General features: G+C 39.5%; 1 protein-coding gene across 2 annotated transcripts in view; it reads left to right on the forward strand.

Moving 5' to 3' along the window:
- Window positions 1–18,839, forward strand: part of FHIT (fragile histidine triad) — a 1,500,125-nt gene that overhangs the window by 40,385 nt on the left and 1,440,901 nt on the right. The window lies entirely within an intron of this gene.

Genomic DNA, 18,839 nt, shown 5'->3' on the forward strand with positions numbered 1-18,839 from the left:
GAAGACCTGGGAACACGAGGCTGAAATATTCTTCCCTACTTTCTTCCCTGCAGCACTGTGGGTTGGCAATGACTGTATCCCTCTAAGGAAGGCCACGGTTCCTGTTGGGGGTCTCTCTTCTACAGATACAGCTCTTTCCACTGTCTGGTAACTGCTTCTTCCCTTTGCCCTTTTGAGTCTGGAGTGTTAATGGAATTTTTGCTAACTCCAGCACACTAGACCATCCCTTAGTGGTCTTCCCTTAATCCTACCTTCACCCCAGGTAAAGATGTCATCTCCTTCCTGCTGCGACCTTGATTGTACAAAGGAATTTTTTCTTTATATATTTTCCCACCATCCTCAGCTGAATTCAGCAAATATATTTTTAGGATTTAGAGTGTGCCAGGGAAAAAGTAAGTCTTTATCGTACACTTTTAAGAAATGGACATTTTGGTGGCATAGTTGGAGATATTATATCATTTTTTTTAAAGCAAGTTTTGGTAAATTGAAAAGCTTTATATTAACCCCAGTATATAAAGAAATACCATATTGTACTTACATGCATTATGAATTACCTTTTACCTTTTATTTTTATCAAAGCAATGTATCTAAATTGCTTACATAAAACAGCATTAAGAAGCAAATATTTAAAAACTACAACATCTATGCCTTCTTTCTACCTCTCTCTGGATTGCTTCCCCAGAATTAGCAACTTTCTACTCTGATATTTCTGGTGTTTACCCCTCTCTTTCTAAATAATGTACTTATGTTATTTTTTCCTAATTTATCAATTTTAGCAATAGCTCTCTGATCCTTTCTACTCCTACCACTTCTGATCCCCACAGCCTCCTGACATAGTTATATTATAATTTTTATTTAAATCAACAGTTAATATTTACATTATCATGATTATGTAGTTTTTTTCTACTGCTAAGCCAAATGGCATTTGTTATGTTTTCTTTAATATAAATTTTTTTGTCTTTCTTGGAATTAATATGTGCTTTTAAAAAATTTGCCTACTTTAGGCATCTACCTTATAAGGTAGGTAGTAATAGCACGTCAGTTTTGTAGGTGGGTCATATTAGTATTTCCATTTTATAGATGTGGAAATTGAGACTTAAGGCTAAGTATTTTTTCCAAGGTCACATAGCTAATAAGTGTTAGAACTGGGAGAAGACACCAACCAGCCAGTCTGTTCACAGAGCCCGCCTTCTTAATCATTATATTACTTACAGATACTGTCACTTCAGTTATCCTGATGGCTACTTTAAAAAAAATTCCTGAGTTCTATCTTCAGAGATTCAAAATCAGTGGGGCTGGGATGGAGAACCAAGAATCTGTATTGTAAAAAGCTCTACGGGTGATTCCATTGATCAGCAGGTTTGAGAACTTCTGTTTCATATCCTATCATTACTGTAATTACCATCATCACAGTCATGATCATCAACATCATTATTATCTTCATCATCATCACCACCACTACCATCAGCAGTAACAAATGACTGTCTTGCTCAGTGCTCTCAGTAACTGACTAGAAATCTTGGTGTTTGTTAAAGCAGCTACATTTGACTTCATAGGTGAGATCATCACACTAGTGGGTGATTCAGTAATAATTTATCTGGCCATTTTTTAAGTTTGGCAAATGCTTTGGGAGAAATTGTGCCCCACAGAAGTAGACAAGCTTATTTTTTTCAGCTTAGCCGGTTGTTGCTTTATCTGGTACAAAAGCAATGAGAACTTTGTCCCTGTACTTAACTCTGACCTTTAAGGGACTTTGTTTTTTTTTTTTTTCTTTTTTCCCTGAGAGTTCCTGAAATGACATCTGGGGAAATACAAAGTCATAGTGAAAGAGAAACTTTGAAGTCTTTGTTCTGTTTGATTTCCACTTCCCCACTATCACACCCCCTACTAACCACCCCCCTCGCCCCCTTGCTTATGGCATTTCTTGTTTATCACGCATGAGAGAAGCAATAAAATTTGGCCTGGGGTTTTCTCATCCCTAGGTGTGAAATTATTTCAGAACTATAATAATAATACTTTGCATTTGTATAGTGCTTTTATTTGAAGATCTAAAAGTGTTCCTTTGGTGTTAATAGAGCTTCCCATCACCCTCTGAAGTAGGTAAGTATTATTAGAGGATATTTCCTTCAAGAACATTTTCACTTTACATCCCACATGTGATTTGAAAATGCTTGTGTATTATTTGGGAATCTCAACTCTTTAAAGTGCCATACATATAAGGCAATTCTTTTATTTATATTCAATCTTCATTAATGCCCAGAACATTGAGGGAAATACAGCAATTCTTCATAAATGAGTGTGGCATTATTTAGGAAGTATTAAAAGCAGTTTGGTATTGCCTTTTATTGGAATGTTTTGAAAATATTTAATAATGCTCATTAGCTACAGAACTATCTGTTGTACAGTTAGTTTTCCTTTTTTTAAGGTGGCAGGATTTGCAGGAAGGAAAATATTAAATAATTAGTGGTGTTAGAACCCAATCCTCCAAAGTATGGTACCTTAGCATGCTGAGTGCTTTAAACTGAAGGAAATACATTGAAAAGCCCTCAGAACCAAGGTCTTTCTGGCAGTCTGCCATCATCCTGTCTCCTACTTCTCTTCCACCCCTTAAGCAAGTCATATAAACCAGAATTCCTCTTCCCTAAGGTGGGTCATAGAAACTAGAACGTCTCTTCCCCACAGCAAGCCGTGAAACCTAGAAAAGTCACTCTCTTCCTTCTCTCTTGAAGATCCTCATTCCATAGGGGCCCTGCTCCATACTTGGGAGAAGGAATGTTGCATAGAGAGGCCAAGAAGAATCTGAACAGTCAGGACTTGCTGGTCCCCACCAACACCCACACCACCGCCAATCTATTTTCTGTTTCCAGTAGAACACACCCCTTTTGTTCTACCACATGGCTGTGCATTGTTCACTGAACCTAAGCATAAAAACCATTTGCCTTGAGTCTTTGGGTCTTCATTTCTGAAGGCTGCTGTGCCACATAAAACTTTGATTAAATACATTTGTTATGCTTTTCTCTTGCTGACCTGTCTTTTGTTATAGGAGTGTCGACTATGACTCTTATGAGAGGTGGGGAAAGGTATCACACCTTTCCACCCCTACAGTGGGAACTTGGCCTGGTATTGTGGAATCCTTTGGTTGCTCATGATGTGTCAAATCAACTAAAAATACAAACTGAGTGTGCATTCTGATTTAAAGATTTCATTCTGAAAAATTGTTTTGAATGCTGCATGAATTGCAAGCATGCATACATTCGTAATTGGTTACTTTTTTTTCTCTAAATGTTGGGAAGTTCTAAGTGGCATTTGGAGTGTCTACTCACTTAAGGTCATTGATGCAAAAATGCTGCAGGTCTGTTACAGCATAAAGCATTTTTAAAAAGGCCCTCTGAACTTTAGTCCACACTGGTCACCATCAGAGGCTTCTTGTCTGTGCAGAGAGCTGGGTAGCCCTGTTGTATCTGTGCAAAGAAGGCTGGGACCTTCACTGTGACTTCAAGGCCCCAGTAGTCATTTTCCCAGTATCCCATCGCTATCCCTATCAAAAGTCCTGTCACCTATCTAGAGTTCTGCCAGGAAGCAGGGTGCCAGCTTCCACTACTTTAAGGAACTGATTCAACTTCTTTTCAATATCAGGAAAGCCCAATCCTTACTGTACTCCAACTGCCCATCTAAACAAGATCAGAGAACAACACTTTTAAGCAAAACAAAACAACCTAAATTGTCTTTATTTCAGACCTTCCTGCTAGTATCTAACACATTCCCTTCAATGAATTTAGGCTTTTTTGAAAAAGAAAAATCTTTAATGGGGACTAGATTTAGGGGATTGGGGTTTGCCTTTTAGTATCTTTTGCGTTTGAATATGCCCCGGAGACAAAGGGAAGAAGGCAAAGTCTTGAAGTTTTTGAGATGCAAAAGGGAACAATATACACAGGAAGGATAACAAAAAGTACAAATTGATATTTTAAAATTATGCTGCGCCTAATTCAACACTGAGACAAGGTGATGCCTCACCATTCGTGTGGTACTTTATGACTCCCATGATAAGTGTCAGATGATCACATGATTAATCCTTTTTCTGGCATCTCAGTTGTCTTTTTTTGTAGGGAGAATTCACTGAAGACCCATCATCTAAAGATTTGGGGGAATGTGGGTGGAATTATGAATCTCTGCATCATTTTCTCCTGAGTCTTTGCTCGAAGGAGGCCACATAAATTTGCTGCTAATTATGTGAAGATGGATTTATCACTGAAGATGCCTTTGGCTGCAAATAATCAAAAAGTCAACTTGAAATGGTTCAAACAATAGGAGAATTAAAAGAAAAAAGCTCCCTGCCCTCCGCAAGTCTACCTGCTGAGTCCCATGGATGTCAGGATTGATGGGAAGGCATTATAGAATCCTGGCTCGAAATGTCTGGAATCTAACTGCAATCCACTTTTCCCTAGTGCCAAGCAACTGGGGACCCACTGGGGTGCCTTTGATGGTTGTCACTGTGTAGCAGGGAGAGGATTTTGAGCACTCAGCTGTTGACAGATTGCTAAGTCCTGTCAATTATTTTGTGAATTGCTCTACCAAGTTACATTTGAAAATCCACCAAATAAAAACCCATCAGAATAAGAAAAATGAATTATCTCAGGGAATAAGACCTCCTGGGAGGGGGTGCAGTTTCAGGTTTTGTTAATTCAGTGGCTCAACAGTGTTACCAAAGTGCCTATTTCTTGCTCTTTTTCCTCTGCCATCTTCAGTGTGTTGACTTTGTTCTTAGACTGTCTGCCTTCATAGTTCTAAGATGGCTGCTTCCTTTTTGGGAGCCACAGGCAGACATGGCAACATCCACTGGCAAAATAAAATATATGTTTTATATGTCCCTTTTTAGAAGCAAGGAACCGTTCCTGTAACCCCCCAGCAGGCTTCCCCTTAAGTCTCATTTAGTTGATTGCAGTCCCATGCTCCTTCCTAAATCAGACACTGGCACGTGGAATGGGACTCATCCCTGGTGGCTTAGATTGGTGCTTCCCGACTTTGTTCTTGTTATGGCGCACATGGAAAATACAATTTGGCCGGCATGTTAAGCAATCAGAAGAGGCTGCTCACAGCTGGGGTGGCTGATGTGTGTGTATAGGGCATGGATGTGGGGTCTCTGGCTGCTCTGGGTCTGCCCAGCTGCCCTCGGGGCTAAAGGGATATCAAAGCAGCTGTTACCCTTTCCCTGCTTTAAACTAATCAGGTTTTATTTCTTTTCTGGGATAATTTCACCTTCCCTTGAGTACATAGGTTTGTGGAGGGAGGCCACCCTAATAAAATTGGGGCTTATGCTAGTCAGGATTCTTCAGAGAAACAGAAACAAAAGGTTATTTATTGGTTTATTTACTTATTGTGAGGTCTTGGCTTATGTGATTCTGGAAGCTGAGAAGTTCCATGATGTGCTATCTGCAAGCTGGAGACCCAGGAAAGCTGGTGGTGTAATTCAGTCCAAGTCCTAAGACCTGAGAACCAATGGAGCCAATGGCATAATCCCAGTCTGAGGGCAGGCGGAGATGAGATCAGGTATCCCAGCTCACACAGTGAAACAGAAACAGGGCAAATTTCTCCTTTCTCCTCCTTTTCTTCTGTTCAACAGACTGGATGATGGCCTTTTGTTTAAATGCTAATCTCACCCAGAGACACCCTCACAGACACATCCAGAAGTAATATTTAATTTGGGCACCCCATGGCCCAGTTGAGTTGACATACAAAATTAACCAGCACAGGGCTTTACCTGTAAAGTGAAAGAGGGAAATTTCTGGTTGACAGGCCCTCAGCAGCATCTGCTGTGTCAATGTTCTTGTCTTTGCATATGTACCTAATCTCCTTTTTGAATCATTAGTTCCTTAGTTTCTTATCAGGAAAGGACTAAGCCTTGCAGATTTTAAGTGCTCAATGATTATTTGTATATTGAATGAATGAATATGCACTCACCTACATGACTGACTGATGCATTCAATACTATCGATCTCCTGTAATACGCTAGGAATGTGCTGTGTGAGGTACAAGGAACATGGGCTGGGCAGATGATTTTATGCCCTAGGGGAGGAGACAGATCACAACTAGTAAACCAACAAAGCATATACAGTTAAAAGTTATGTAAATCTTATTTAGGAAACATCAAGAGGCAAAACGTAGCAGGCCTCCTCATTTGGAGTGGTCAGAGTTAATGACATTTAAGTTAAGATCTGAAAGAAGGACAAGAGGAGGGATTCAGCTTGTAATGAGTGGGGGAAGAGAGTTCAGAGTTCTGAACCTCGCAGCTCTGTCTTAGGGATAATTTGTTTTCAAGAAACAATACAAAACAAGCAGTGACAAAAACGATGAAAGATGAGGCTTCTACAAGGCCACAGGATAGCTTACTCATTTGACAAAAGGTTAGACGGTGAGCTTCCTGAAGCCTTAGCCCAGGAAATGGTTGACCCTCAAAAACTAACCACAGTGGAATGGGTAAATGGAGAAACATAATCTCTCAGCATCTCCATCCTGAAGAGCAGTGGACTGTCTCAGGAACCTCATAGCCTCTCACCTCTTCTCTCTGCAGACTGGCTTCTTTGCATATCCAGCCAGCTATGGCCACCATGCAACTCCCTGTGCCTCATTCAAGTGGGTGATAGAGACTAACTGTATTCCTGTATTCCTCCTTCCTGGGGGAAAGAATCTGAGTGGTTGGATGTAGTTCAGGTGTCCACCCTTGCCGGTGTCACCTGTGGCCCAGGGCACAAGGTCTACCTGGTTAGCTGCCATCTTAATTCTACTTTATCTTACTTGGCAGGACTGGGAGAGACTCTGGGTAAGTGGAGTACAGGGCAGGAAGCTGGATTAGTGCCCCTGTTATTAATAAATGCTGCCTTTCAAGTTCTTCAACTTTAATAACACTGGAAGAGTCCTAGTGATGTAAATAACTTAGTTACCACCTGGTTTATTTAGTTGAGTACTTATACCCACTACAGGGCATTGTGTATAGCAGATGCTTAAGAAGTAGTGATGGTGATAATAACAAAATTGAATGTGAAATATGATGTAGTTCTTTCCTAATGGTGCAGGTTAATTATATTGTTTTAATGAAAATGCTTCTTTGTTTTGTGGATAAACATCTTTTTTATAAGGTTCAGTCTATGTCTTTATTTTTTTCTTTAACTCCTGCATTTTGAGAATCACAGTCTATATATTTAAATCACTTTAGAATTACTGCATGACTATTATAAAAGTAATGCATTTGCGTTTTAGAATATCTGGAAATCAGTTCAGAGAAAGAGAAGAAAATAGAAATTGCTTATAATCCTACTGCCCAGAGATGACTCCATGTGACATTTCTGGGTGCGTTTTTCCCAGTTAGTTCTTTATGTAGGCATGTTTTTTTAAGAAAATGGCACATACTGCTTTTTCCATTCAACGTTATATTGTGAACATTAAGAATTCTCCTACTGCATCCTCATCTCCTGCTGCACTGTATTCTGTTGTGTGGATAGAAGGTACCGAAGTGAATGTACAGATTTGGAAAGCACCTCTGCTGCTGAATGGGATCCTGAGGCTGGAATGGATTGGAATGCTGACCCTGAGGTTTGTGTAGCAGTATAGATACTGCCTGACTGACTTCAGGAAGAGCAGTGTGATTGTGGAATTTGGTCAGAAATTAAGTTCGTATGATAATGATCACTTGTGTCTGTTTGGCCACTGCTTTCCTGAGGATAATTTGAATGAAGCTCATTGACTATCCTGCAAGGAGGATGGCTCAGCTTGAGCATCCCTGTAAGGAAAATAATCAATGTCTCCCTCAGGGTTCTGGGAAGCTTCTTTGCTGCTCAGGTTGAGGTGGCCTCTGCAGTCTGTGCTTGCTTCTCCCGATAAAGCAAATTGCAAGCATGCCAAATTGCTTTGCTCCAGCTTAACCCTATCCAGAATGAATCCATAAATGCTACAAAAGGAAAGCTTATGAACATATGCTACACAGAACTTAGAAAATGTCCTGCCTACTTAATCCTTTTCCTACTTCAGGGGGGAAAAAAGACTATTTATACTTGAACTGAGAATTGAGGGATCACAAAAATGAAGATTGGATGCCAAGCTAGGAATCACCAGTTGTGTTTTCTCATTTCCCTTAGAGCCACAGGTTGATTTTTCAATACAGCTGTGTCAGTGGGGAAATGTGCTGTTCTTTCTAGAGTTCTTAGATTCACTCCCAATTATGTGAATGTGTCTAACTGCCTTTTGAGGAAATGTGAAATCCCTTGTTTAAACACAGGGTGTTCATTAAAGTGGATTCTGTGGTCTAGAGGCCACCTCTTGAGGTCACTGCCTCTCACCTTCTCCCATGACTCTACATTTAGATGATCGTAGATGGAAAGGGGCACTTCTCCACTTGTGTGTTATTGGATGGATTATTCCACGGAGAGATGGGTGGAATCACAGTAGATGTGCACTAGCTCAGAGGGTTGGGAACTTGCCCTGGCACTTAGAATGCATGCTGGCCCTTCTGGTTCAAGACGATTCGCCTGCAAAATAGTTGATCTTTTTCCTTGCTGGCATATTTGTTCACAGACATCCACAGAAGCTGTTGTGGAAAACTTTCTGACCCTGAAGCACCTCAAAGTTTTGATCCCATGCTCCTTGCTGTGAGTCATCTCACACTGGAGCTCTGGAGGACTCTCTAGCAGGTCAGCTTTGGTTGGCTTCAGCCTCCCCATCTCAAGGAAGTCAATGCAGTTTTCCTGCCTGTGTCTTATTTAATGTATGTCTGTATCTTCCAGCTGTCTTGGAATGGGGGTCTAAGGGGCCATTCAGTTTGACACCAAAGGCACTGTGTGTGTATAGCCAGTCATAATGAATAACTGTAAACATGAGTAGATGCCTGCCCAAAGGGGGTGTTAGCCGAGAGGTGTGTGAATCTGCTTGGAGGGGCAACAGCTGAGATGTCAGAGTAGTTTACCATCTCCTGGGTAGAGGCACTGGGGGAATATTCTCTGTCTGAAAGATATTATAGGCATCAGGTCCCGGATTTCCCTTCCTGTGGCTGCAGGTGCTCATCTTTCTGATTTAGAAATGAGGGAAGCTCTGTCAGTATTACAAGTATAGGAGATTCAGACTGAGAAAGAAGTAAAAATGGAGGGCCCTTCAAAATGGGAGTAAATTGTGGTTATCATCAGCCCAGGATACATTTGAAATGGTGCATTTATGACCAACAGTTGCCCACGATGCTTTGCCCATTAATGCCACTGAGACCTGCTAACCTGCTCCATTTTCTTTGTAAACATGAAAAACCCTGATACTGGCAAACAGGGAAGTTATGAGGCCAGCAGAATGAAAGCATGTGATGTGACACTGTGGACCACTATTCCACTGGTATTTATCATGGCATTGTGATCTGGTCCAAAAATGTAGCTGGCTTTTGGCTTTTGATACACTATAGTCACTTTTCTTTAAATCTCTCATTTAATCTTTATCACAACTCATGGGGCAGATGTTGTTCTTCAGTATTTAACGAGTAAGGGAACAGATGTTCAGAGACATTAGGTAAGTTGACCAAGATTGCACAGTTTGTAACAAGGAGGCATTTTAAGACACAGATTGCAACAAATCTTTTGACCAGTCAAGGGGAGAAGAACCTGACATTTCTCTGAAAAGGCAGCAGGATGCTAATGGATTTGTGCTGTGTTCCTTGGTAACTTTAGATGAGGTTGGGATAATTTGGGGACATACCTTAGGCAAGCAGGTGCTTCTTTCTGCAAAGCTGATCTGTTTTCATTCATTCATTCATTCATTCATTCACTTGTGGTTGATGCATTCAGATTCACTTACTCACTTTTTCTGTAAATTGGGCACTTGTTTTGCTGAGAGCCAGGTGTTAAGAGCAGTAGAAAGATGATGAGAGAATTGAGAATCTGATTGGAGAGAAGGATACCCAGAGAGAGCTAGAGCATAACAGCACTATGTGGCAAGTATGGCAAGAAGCAACAGAATTCAGGAGCATGTTTCAGGAGTCCTTGGAGTGACCTCTAGGTACTGTGTCTCCCCACATTGGGAATCCCAGTTAGTATTCCAGATATCTGTATCTCAGCACAGGGACTGGCATTTGGTTTGCACTGTCAGCCACAATGAAGAGACCTATTAACAGCTTGTGATTTCTTTGTGATGGATAATTTGTGAGCTCAGATGTGGATGTCTAAAAGAGATGGTGCGTAGAAGTAGAAGGGCCTTCAAATCAAACAGTACAGAGGACTTCCTCTATGACATATTCAGGGACAGCCCCAGATATAAATAATCATGAAGTGGGCTACTGTCTGCTCTTTTGTACCCTCGCTTCTCATAGCTTGTGACATCCAACCCCACCCCCCTTACCCCCATCCTGAATACATGCTGCTTCAGGTTCTCAGGGCCTTGCCTACCTCTTTTGGTGTTGAGAATTCTGTCATTCATTTACTCTCTAGTATTAATTTAAACCAGTTTGTTACAGTATTCCATGTGGTACATGAGATGAGATGAATGAATACATTTTTGGTTAGTCACATGAAATCTTTTCAGTTTCTTTCTATTTATGGCAAGTGATACTGGCTGTGTACAATATGTATACCAGTGACATTGGATATTTACAGTGGGGGTATAAAATTGCCTTCTTCAAAAAGTCAATTTAGACTGGCAAAATTGAGTTGATTTAAAGAGAAATGTTGTATTAATATAGAACATTGGCTCATAGATATTATACAAATCATGAAAGGAGTATGTAAATAACTGAACTTTTGGAACAATTGTGTCATTTTATCCGGTTATGTATGCATTTCATACTTTAACTGTGGAATACAATGTTTTGTCTCTTAAGAAGAGAATTTAATTGATCAAGGTGGGGAGAGCACCTCTGAAATCCTCTTCAGAGATGGCCACCTGCCCACCAGGACTGTGATTCACCCATGTTACCCATGACTCACGCCACATCAGGCTTTCTCTTTCAGTTAATGGTTACACTTCAGAGAAAGTGATTTCCCCTTTAGAGTATCCAATTTCATATGACTATGAAGCATGTAGCCCCAGGATCCTTTCTCATTAAATGCTTATATGGCCATGGACTAATGCTGGTTAGAGGATATAAACCAGAGTTGGTATCTCCAGCAGCCAGAAAGAATAATAACAACCATCTAACCACACACTTATATAACAGAAATGTAATAGAATAAATAGAATATTTATTTCATGTATGAAAAATAGTACTGGAATCTATTCCTGAACCATTTTTTCTAAGGGATAGGAAAAATTGTCAAAACAAAGAGAGATTTTTCTCTGAGAATAGTAATTAGGCTAGGAAAGAGACACATTACTGCAATTATAAGTTGGCCCTATGTGGCAAGATTCAGGGGCTTGCTAGCATTAGACGACTTGGACTACGTGGTAGATTTTTTTGGTCTTTGGGTCTGTCTTTAGGCAGAGCCAGGAGAGGGAACCCAGGGAATATAAGAGCAGCCTGTGATGCTGGAATTAAATGAAACTTGTTGGTAACCTGGACATAACAGGCCAGGTGACATCCTGGGCTCCCTTCAGCCCTGTGATTTGGGATGATTGTTCTTTTCCCCACCAGTTCCACAATATATTTGTTTGTGTGCTTCCTTCAAGTATCAGAAGGAACACCCATTCTTAAAGGTCTGTTGTATTGTCTTTTCCTAAATACAGTGGAGAAGTATTACTACACAAAGTTAATTTTTCATCCTTCTTGTAGATGCAAATATTGATGTTTTCACAGTATATATTTGTATATTTATTTGCTATAGCCTCTTAACTGTTGATATTCAAGAGACAGGAAAAAAATAATGTTACTATTTTTGCCATTATTGATCATTACTTGGCTGGGATTTTATCCAGTTTGGGAGCTAAATTCATCTTTCCGTTGACAAAGAACAATTAATTGCCTTCAGATAATTTAGGTTTCTATGTCCCCAGTATATGATTTGTCAAGCTAAGAATATTACTTTAACTTCAGAATGTTTACTTTCCTTGTATTTGGTATGAGTGAGGGAAAATAATCCAAACATTTAAATTCCTTGTCTTTATTTTTTAGTGGAAAAAACAATGGAGATAAATGTACTTGAAATGCATATATTTAATAAAAATATTAAATTGATAATTTAAAGGAACTCAGGCCTAAAATGATAACTATCATTAACTGTCCCCCACTCCACATCAAGATTGACTGGTAAAGCAAATCGTTAAGCAGTTCCCATGCTCTTTCTATAATTTGGCTAGGTGCTGGGCATATATATATAGCTGTTAACATCCTTGATAAGGTCCCTCCCCCATAGTTCTTATCTATCTTTAAATAAAAGCAGGGCAATTAAATCAATTAATACTTTGCTTGGTACTTTTCTGTGACCGAATCAACTTATTTTTTGAAGTAGCATCAGTTTTATTCAGACAACTGCACAAACATAACCTCAGAATTTAGTCTTGGAAGATGTGCAAAATGCATTTCAAGTCTGTGCTCCCTAAATGCGGAACTGGAGAAGAGGAACCGAGTTGGAACCCCCATGGTCTTCACATTTCTCATTTATGGAAACTGAAAACAAAACTAGGTCTAACCTACTATTATTTAATATATCGTTGAGAGGGAAAAAAGGAAAATCTATTTAGCATATTATCTTCTGACTTCCTGTAAAGTGAAATAAACCTAATCAGTACTGGTGTTTCTAAAAACGTATCAAGTGTTTACATTTTAAACGCAATTGTTAATGAGCTGTTATTATGAAAGTTCACCACATCGCTCTAAATCACTTGCTGAGCCAGCCATCAGAGGCTTACATCCCAGCAAACATTTTCTGGAATTTGCAGGGCACAATTATGATTGACTACAGATCTCCTCACACTTTCATTACAGGAATTAATATAGTGAATTGCTATATAAATTGATGCCATGAGGGAAGGGCACACTAAGAGGTTTTAACAAGACTGTCAGTGGCTCAATAATTTGCAAAGTCAAACTTCTCAGTGTTTTCAGACTGCCCACCCTCTTTCTCAGTGTATCTTCTTCTTGGTCTAGTTAGCAAACTGTGAAAGGGAGAGAATGGTTGTTTCTGTCAATTTTCTGTAGAAGCATAACATGCTATAGGATTTGTATACTTGTAAATCCAAGTTGTACATCTTCATGAATTTTCCCAAAGTCATCATGCGTAAGGAACCAGCATCTAGAATAAGAGGTAGAAGATGACCCTCTCATGCCATCTTCCACTCACTACCATGCTTGCTTCCACTGAGGCTGTCACTATCTTGAATCATCTGAGATTGGTTTTACCATGTTTTTGAATTTGTGTGTGTCTTTTTTTTTTTTTTTTTTTTTTTTTAGATAGGGTCTTGCTCTGTCACCCAGACTGGAGTGCAGTGGCACAATTATAGCTCACAGCGGCCTTGACTTTCTGGGCTCAGGTGATCCTCCCGTCTTAGCCTCCTAAGTAGCTAGGGCCACAGGTATGCACCACCACACCTGGTTAATTTTGTTTTTTATAAGAGACAGAGTCTCATTATGTTGCCCAGGCTGGTCTTGAATCCCTGTCCTCAAGCAGTCCTCTCACCTTAGCCACCAAAGTGTTGGGATTACAGATGTGAGCCTGGACTAATTTTATATAATAAATAGAAACATATGGTATGAGCTTCTTTGTGTGTGGCATATTTTGCTCAAAATTGTTTGTGAAATTTGGAATGATCTTTTTGTGTTTAAATTTAAGAAGTAATGTAGGCTTGGCTGGGCGTGGTGGCTCACACCTGTAATCCCAGCACTTTGGGAGGCTGAGGTGGGTGGATCACGAGGGCAGGAGATCAAGACCATCCTGGCCAACATGGTGAAACCCCATCTCTACTAAAAATACAAAAATTAGCCAGGCGTGGTGGCACATGCCTGTAGTCCCAGCTACTCAGGAGGCTGAGGCAGGAGAATTGCTTGAACCCAGGAGGTGGAGGCTGCAGTGAGCCAAGATTGCAGTGCTGCACTCCAGCCTGGGCAACAGAGCAAGACTCCGTCTCAAAAAAAAAAAGAAAGAAAGAAAGAAAGAAAAAGAAATAGTGTAGGCTCGTGGATGTGAAATGAAATCACAGGGTGGAAAAATACTTTGGAAACTTTATAGTGCCTTGCAAATCTAGCCATGGCATGGCTAACTGAGAATCTGAGAGTAGTCCGGAGTGTTTTCATGTGTTTGGAGAAAAAATTAGTGTCATTGAATTATTAATGACTGTCAGCCACACCATTTGTATGTGCAAATTTGACAGTGATTTGCACCAGATAACTCATTTATATCCTAACAGATAAAATGGTAAGATTTTCAGATACCAGAGTTCCAAAGGTCATCTTAGAAATGTACTCCCTGAGGTTTATTCTTGTACAGGTTAGTGGACAATTTTTTATAATTGACTAATTAAATGGAGGCTAGAGTATATTTGAACCTAAGGCTATATCTTAATGTTTCTACCTTTTTCTATTTAATTGCATTAACCATGTGAATAATCTGTAATTACAACATTTTTTTCTTCAGTGTCACACTATACATAAAATTTGGCTTACAAACCAAACTACATACTAGATTACTATCTTCTGGAAGGCCACATACGTAATGGTTTTCTTGAAAAGAACACCTCTTACCCCCAGTGCCCACCACCTCACCCCATCAAATCCAAATTAACCATCTTCTCAGCAACACATTGCAGAGGTTAAGAACATAAGGTGGCATCTGTTGGGTGCGCCTTGATAAGCCTCCCTTCAACCTCTGAAAATGAGGCTAACAGTAGCACCTCTCACCAAAGGTTGTTGGGAGTCCAGTAATGCAGAGAATGAAACCCAGTGCCTGGCACAATCTAAACACTCAATAAATGCCAGTTAGTATTGTTATTAGCATTCCCTTTTATAATTGCCCCTCTTAACACATAGGGATTTCATGATTAACATCAAGCAGGTGGTCCTAAGAAGAATTCTTTCTTAAACTTTAAATGAAAACAAAACTTTCTCTGCCATCCTTCAAGTGGCACAGACTCATTTAAACACCATCCAGACCAATGGGATGCATCACTGATAGATTTTTTATTTTTATTTTTACAGAACAAAAAAAAAAAAACCCCAGAAAGTGGTGGTATTTTAATGCTGGAGCAAACGTGGTATCATTTTTCAATGTCTATCTGATGACAATCTGGTTATTAGGTTGTCAGAATTTTTTGACAAAATGTAGTGTTGGACTACCTAATTACATTGCTTCAGAGTCCAGTGGGGCTGCGGATCTGTTTTCTAATAATTTTTGGCCGGGGTTGTTTTGTTAAAGGCAAACGTATCAGTCATGTGAGATAGGTTTGCTTTTTATGTTTCCTAGTCTAAACATGAAAAATCCACTTAGGCCTGCTATTGTGGAGAGCAGTAATAATACACCGTTCTTCTCAGAACCCAGATGTCCCATTCATCTGAAAGTTTTAAGTCACTGGGGAGAAATGTCAAAGAGCCAGAAGTTCTGCAGGTTTTATTTTATTTTATATTTCGGTATTGGAAAATACATAATGAAATCAGCATTCTTAGAAATATACATTTAAAGTAACTTTTTACAGCCCCCTCCCCAACCTTTATTTTGTATTTTGAAAGATCAGGAGCTTTTTTTGTAGACTGAAAACTTGTGCAGTGGAGAGTACAAACTAAGAAGTATTTTTACATACCTTCCCTTGTATCAGGCAGACTCAGGTTTAGTGGAGTTGGAAGCTCCTACAGTTTGGGAGGTCCTCTTTAAGAAAAAGAGGAAAAGATTATGAATACAAAATTGGATGCAAAGGTGAGTATTTATTTCAAAATGATTCAGTTAAATCACGTGGTTCCCTTTCTTTCAAGATCTCTTTGCCACAAATGCTTACAGAGAAATGTCTCTTCATGTTTCCTCCCAGCTGGAACGTGGACTCCCAAGGACTCTCGGCACTCCCAGGGCCCATGCAACAGGGACCCTGAAGTTTAAACTTCACCAGCATCATGCCAGTTCTTCTCTGTCTCTTTGAATACGCTGCTGGATTAGTGAGAATATAACTGGTTAGATGACATCTAGAAAGCTAGAGAAGACATTTAGTTGGAATTAGCTGTGAAATTGAGTTTCAAGTTAACCGCAAGGTAGATATTGCAGATTCCTAAGTGAATTGGGAGACTAAAAAATCTTTATAAAGTATAAAGCTTTAAAAATAGTTATCAAAAAGTGGAATAATTCCAGGATACATAACTTCTCTGCATAAGTTGTTGCAGTGAAAGATTCATTAGAAAAATGTAACAATAAAAAGAAGAGGTATCAATGTTTTCCAGAAAGCTGTATTTCCTGAGGTGTTTAATTTTTTGTATGTCTCACACAGTAAGTTTCCTGGTGGCAGAACAACATCTAGCCTTGACATCTGATGTAAATCTTTATGCTCTCTTTGGAATAAAATGATTGCAGCACTTTCTATCAGTGGGGCACGAATTGCTGATATGTTATTTGATGGATCCAAGCATATCAATTGTCTTTGTCACCAAGAGCCTCAATGGCTGAAACTCCGGAGATAGTTATTCAAGGGAGAGTTTCAGTCCTTGGCCATGGGATGCCCCACAACCCAGAGAACCCTCAAACCCACGTCAGCCCTTTGATTCTGTATGTTCATCACTTTTCTATTTACTTATTGCCACTTTGTTGAATGCTTTGAGATACTAATGTTTGTCAATTATGATTTGCTTATGCAAAGATGAGAAAAGATCTTGGCTACTGCTTTATCTGTCTACTTCCAAGGCATGTCAAAAGCCCACTAGTTTTGGAACTTAGATTAGTTATCTGTTGTCTTAGTCTGTTTGTGCTGCTATAAGCAAAATGCCACAGACTTGATCATTTGTAAACTGCAGAAATTTGTCAGAGTTCTGGAGACTGAGAAGTCCAAGACAATACACCAGTAGGATTGGTGTCTGTTGAGGGCTGCTCTCTGATTCCAAGATGGTGCTTTGTTGCTGCATCCTCTGGAGGGAAGTACACCATGTCCTCACATGGCAGGAGGGACAGATGGGCAAGAGATTACTCCTTTTGACCTCAAGCCCTTTTATAAGGGTGCTAATCCTGGTCATAAGAGCCTCGCCCTCATGACTTAATCACTTCCCAAGGACCACATCTCCCAATACTGTTGCACTGGGGCTTAAGTTTCAACAATTTAATTAATTATTAATTAATTTAATTTTGGAAGGGACACCATCATTCAAACCACAGCACCTACGTTGTAAGGTCAAGCTAAGTTGATGGTATATGTTATGTGTTCACTATTTAACGAAGACTTTCCTAGAGCTCAGTCTGGTGACTTTGATGGGGGAGGTGGTCAAGCTGGCATCTGGGTGGAAGATGGATGTTGAAAGTGGCAGAAATGGACAAAGGGATTTTAGGAGAGTTTGTGGTGGCTTGGGAGTATATTTTACCCATCTGGTATTTCTTCAGGAGAGAATACAGGTTTAAATTACTTGAGCTACTGTTAATTATTTTTGGTTGCTTATTTTTGTTGTTTTTTGTTATTGTTTTTTAAATGTGTGTTTTGTGTGACAGACTGTGAGGTATTTATATGCATTTCTGCTTTTTTTTTTCCCTCCTGCCACAATAAGAGCATGTAAACCTTACCTTTGTCGTGTTCTTTATTCTTTTCTTAAGCTTTCGTGAGGGTTTCACAGAAGTCCTGTTAGGATCCGGGTCTTCATTTAACAGATGAGGAAATGCAGACATAGGAAGATGTGCTTTGTGGTTTCCTCAAGATCATTCCATGCCATTCACTGTGACTGGAACCCAGCTGACTGACTCCTATCTCTAAAGTTCTAGAAAGGCTGATGAATAGGCCAGTTTGGATAATGGTACCCTCACAAACATCCCACTGCAAGTATGTATTGCATAGAATTGCACGGTGACATCTTAATTGCCCGTTTAATTTATGTAGCTACAACATTTTCAAGGTATTTGAAATATCAGAATAGCCTGAGAAATGTATACAAATAATCTGCTGAAATTAATAAGTGGAAAAGATTTAAAGATATACCAGTGTTTTAACAACAATTGAAGACACAGCTTGGCCTGGCTATAGCATGTGAAAAATACCTTTTTTATAGAAAATACATGCTGAATCAAGCATTTTCATTTGGCAGTTAACCAACAGTTGGGCTATAAAGATGGAATCATTAGTTCCCCCCTCCCAGAGTAAACTCTGAATAGATCAAATTTGCCAACGCAGATGGACCATACAGATTTTGAAATCCTTTCCTGATGCTTTATATTTAATGACATGCCCATTTATTTAGAAATTTAAAATGATTATACTTATTCACATAAATTATATCTGTAATTAAATGTCTCTTTCCTCAGCATTGCAGTATAATTGTTTTATCATGGTGGTTTTTGGTTTTGAGACTCTGTAAGAATTGTCAGTTGTTGTGTTTACTTTAGACCATAAGCAATGGATGCAGATTTTATTTGTAGTACAAGATCTTGAGTTTCCTAATCAGTTTTTGTGTTACTTAAGCAGAATAGAAAGCATAGCCACATATAAAAACTGAGTCCATGTACTATAGGGGAAAGATGTATGTTGGTACCTTTCTAGCACCTGCAGTTTCCATTATCCCTCTTCTGTGCCCAGCCTTTAGTAGTGGGATCCTCCCACACTCCCATCAACCTTAATATGAGTATTATGGGGTCCTTACATAAGTTCCCAATTACTGCAGGTCAAGATTCAATCAAAATAATTCTTTTTTCAATTGCAGTTCACTTAAATAAAGCAATCTCACATTCAAAGTCCAGAGTACTGCAGAGGGCATAGAGTGATAACAAACAGGATGACAAGTT

This window comes from Theropithecus gelada, chromosome 2 (assembly GCF_003255815.1).
Source record: "Theropithecus gelada isolate Dixy chromosome 2, Tgel_1.0, whole genome shotgun sequence".
NCBI lineage: Eukaryota > Metazoa > Chordata > Mammalia > Primates > Cercopithecidae > Theropithecus > Theropithecus gelada.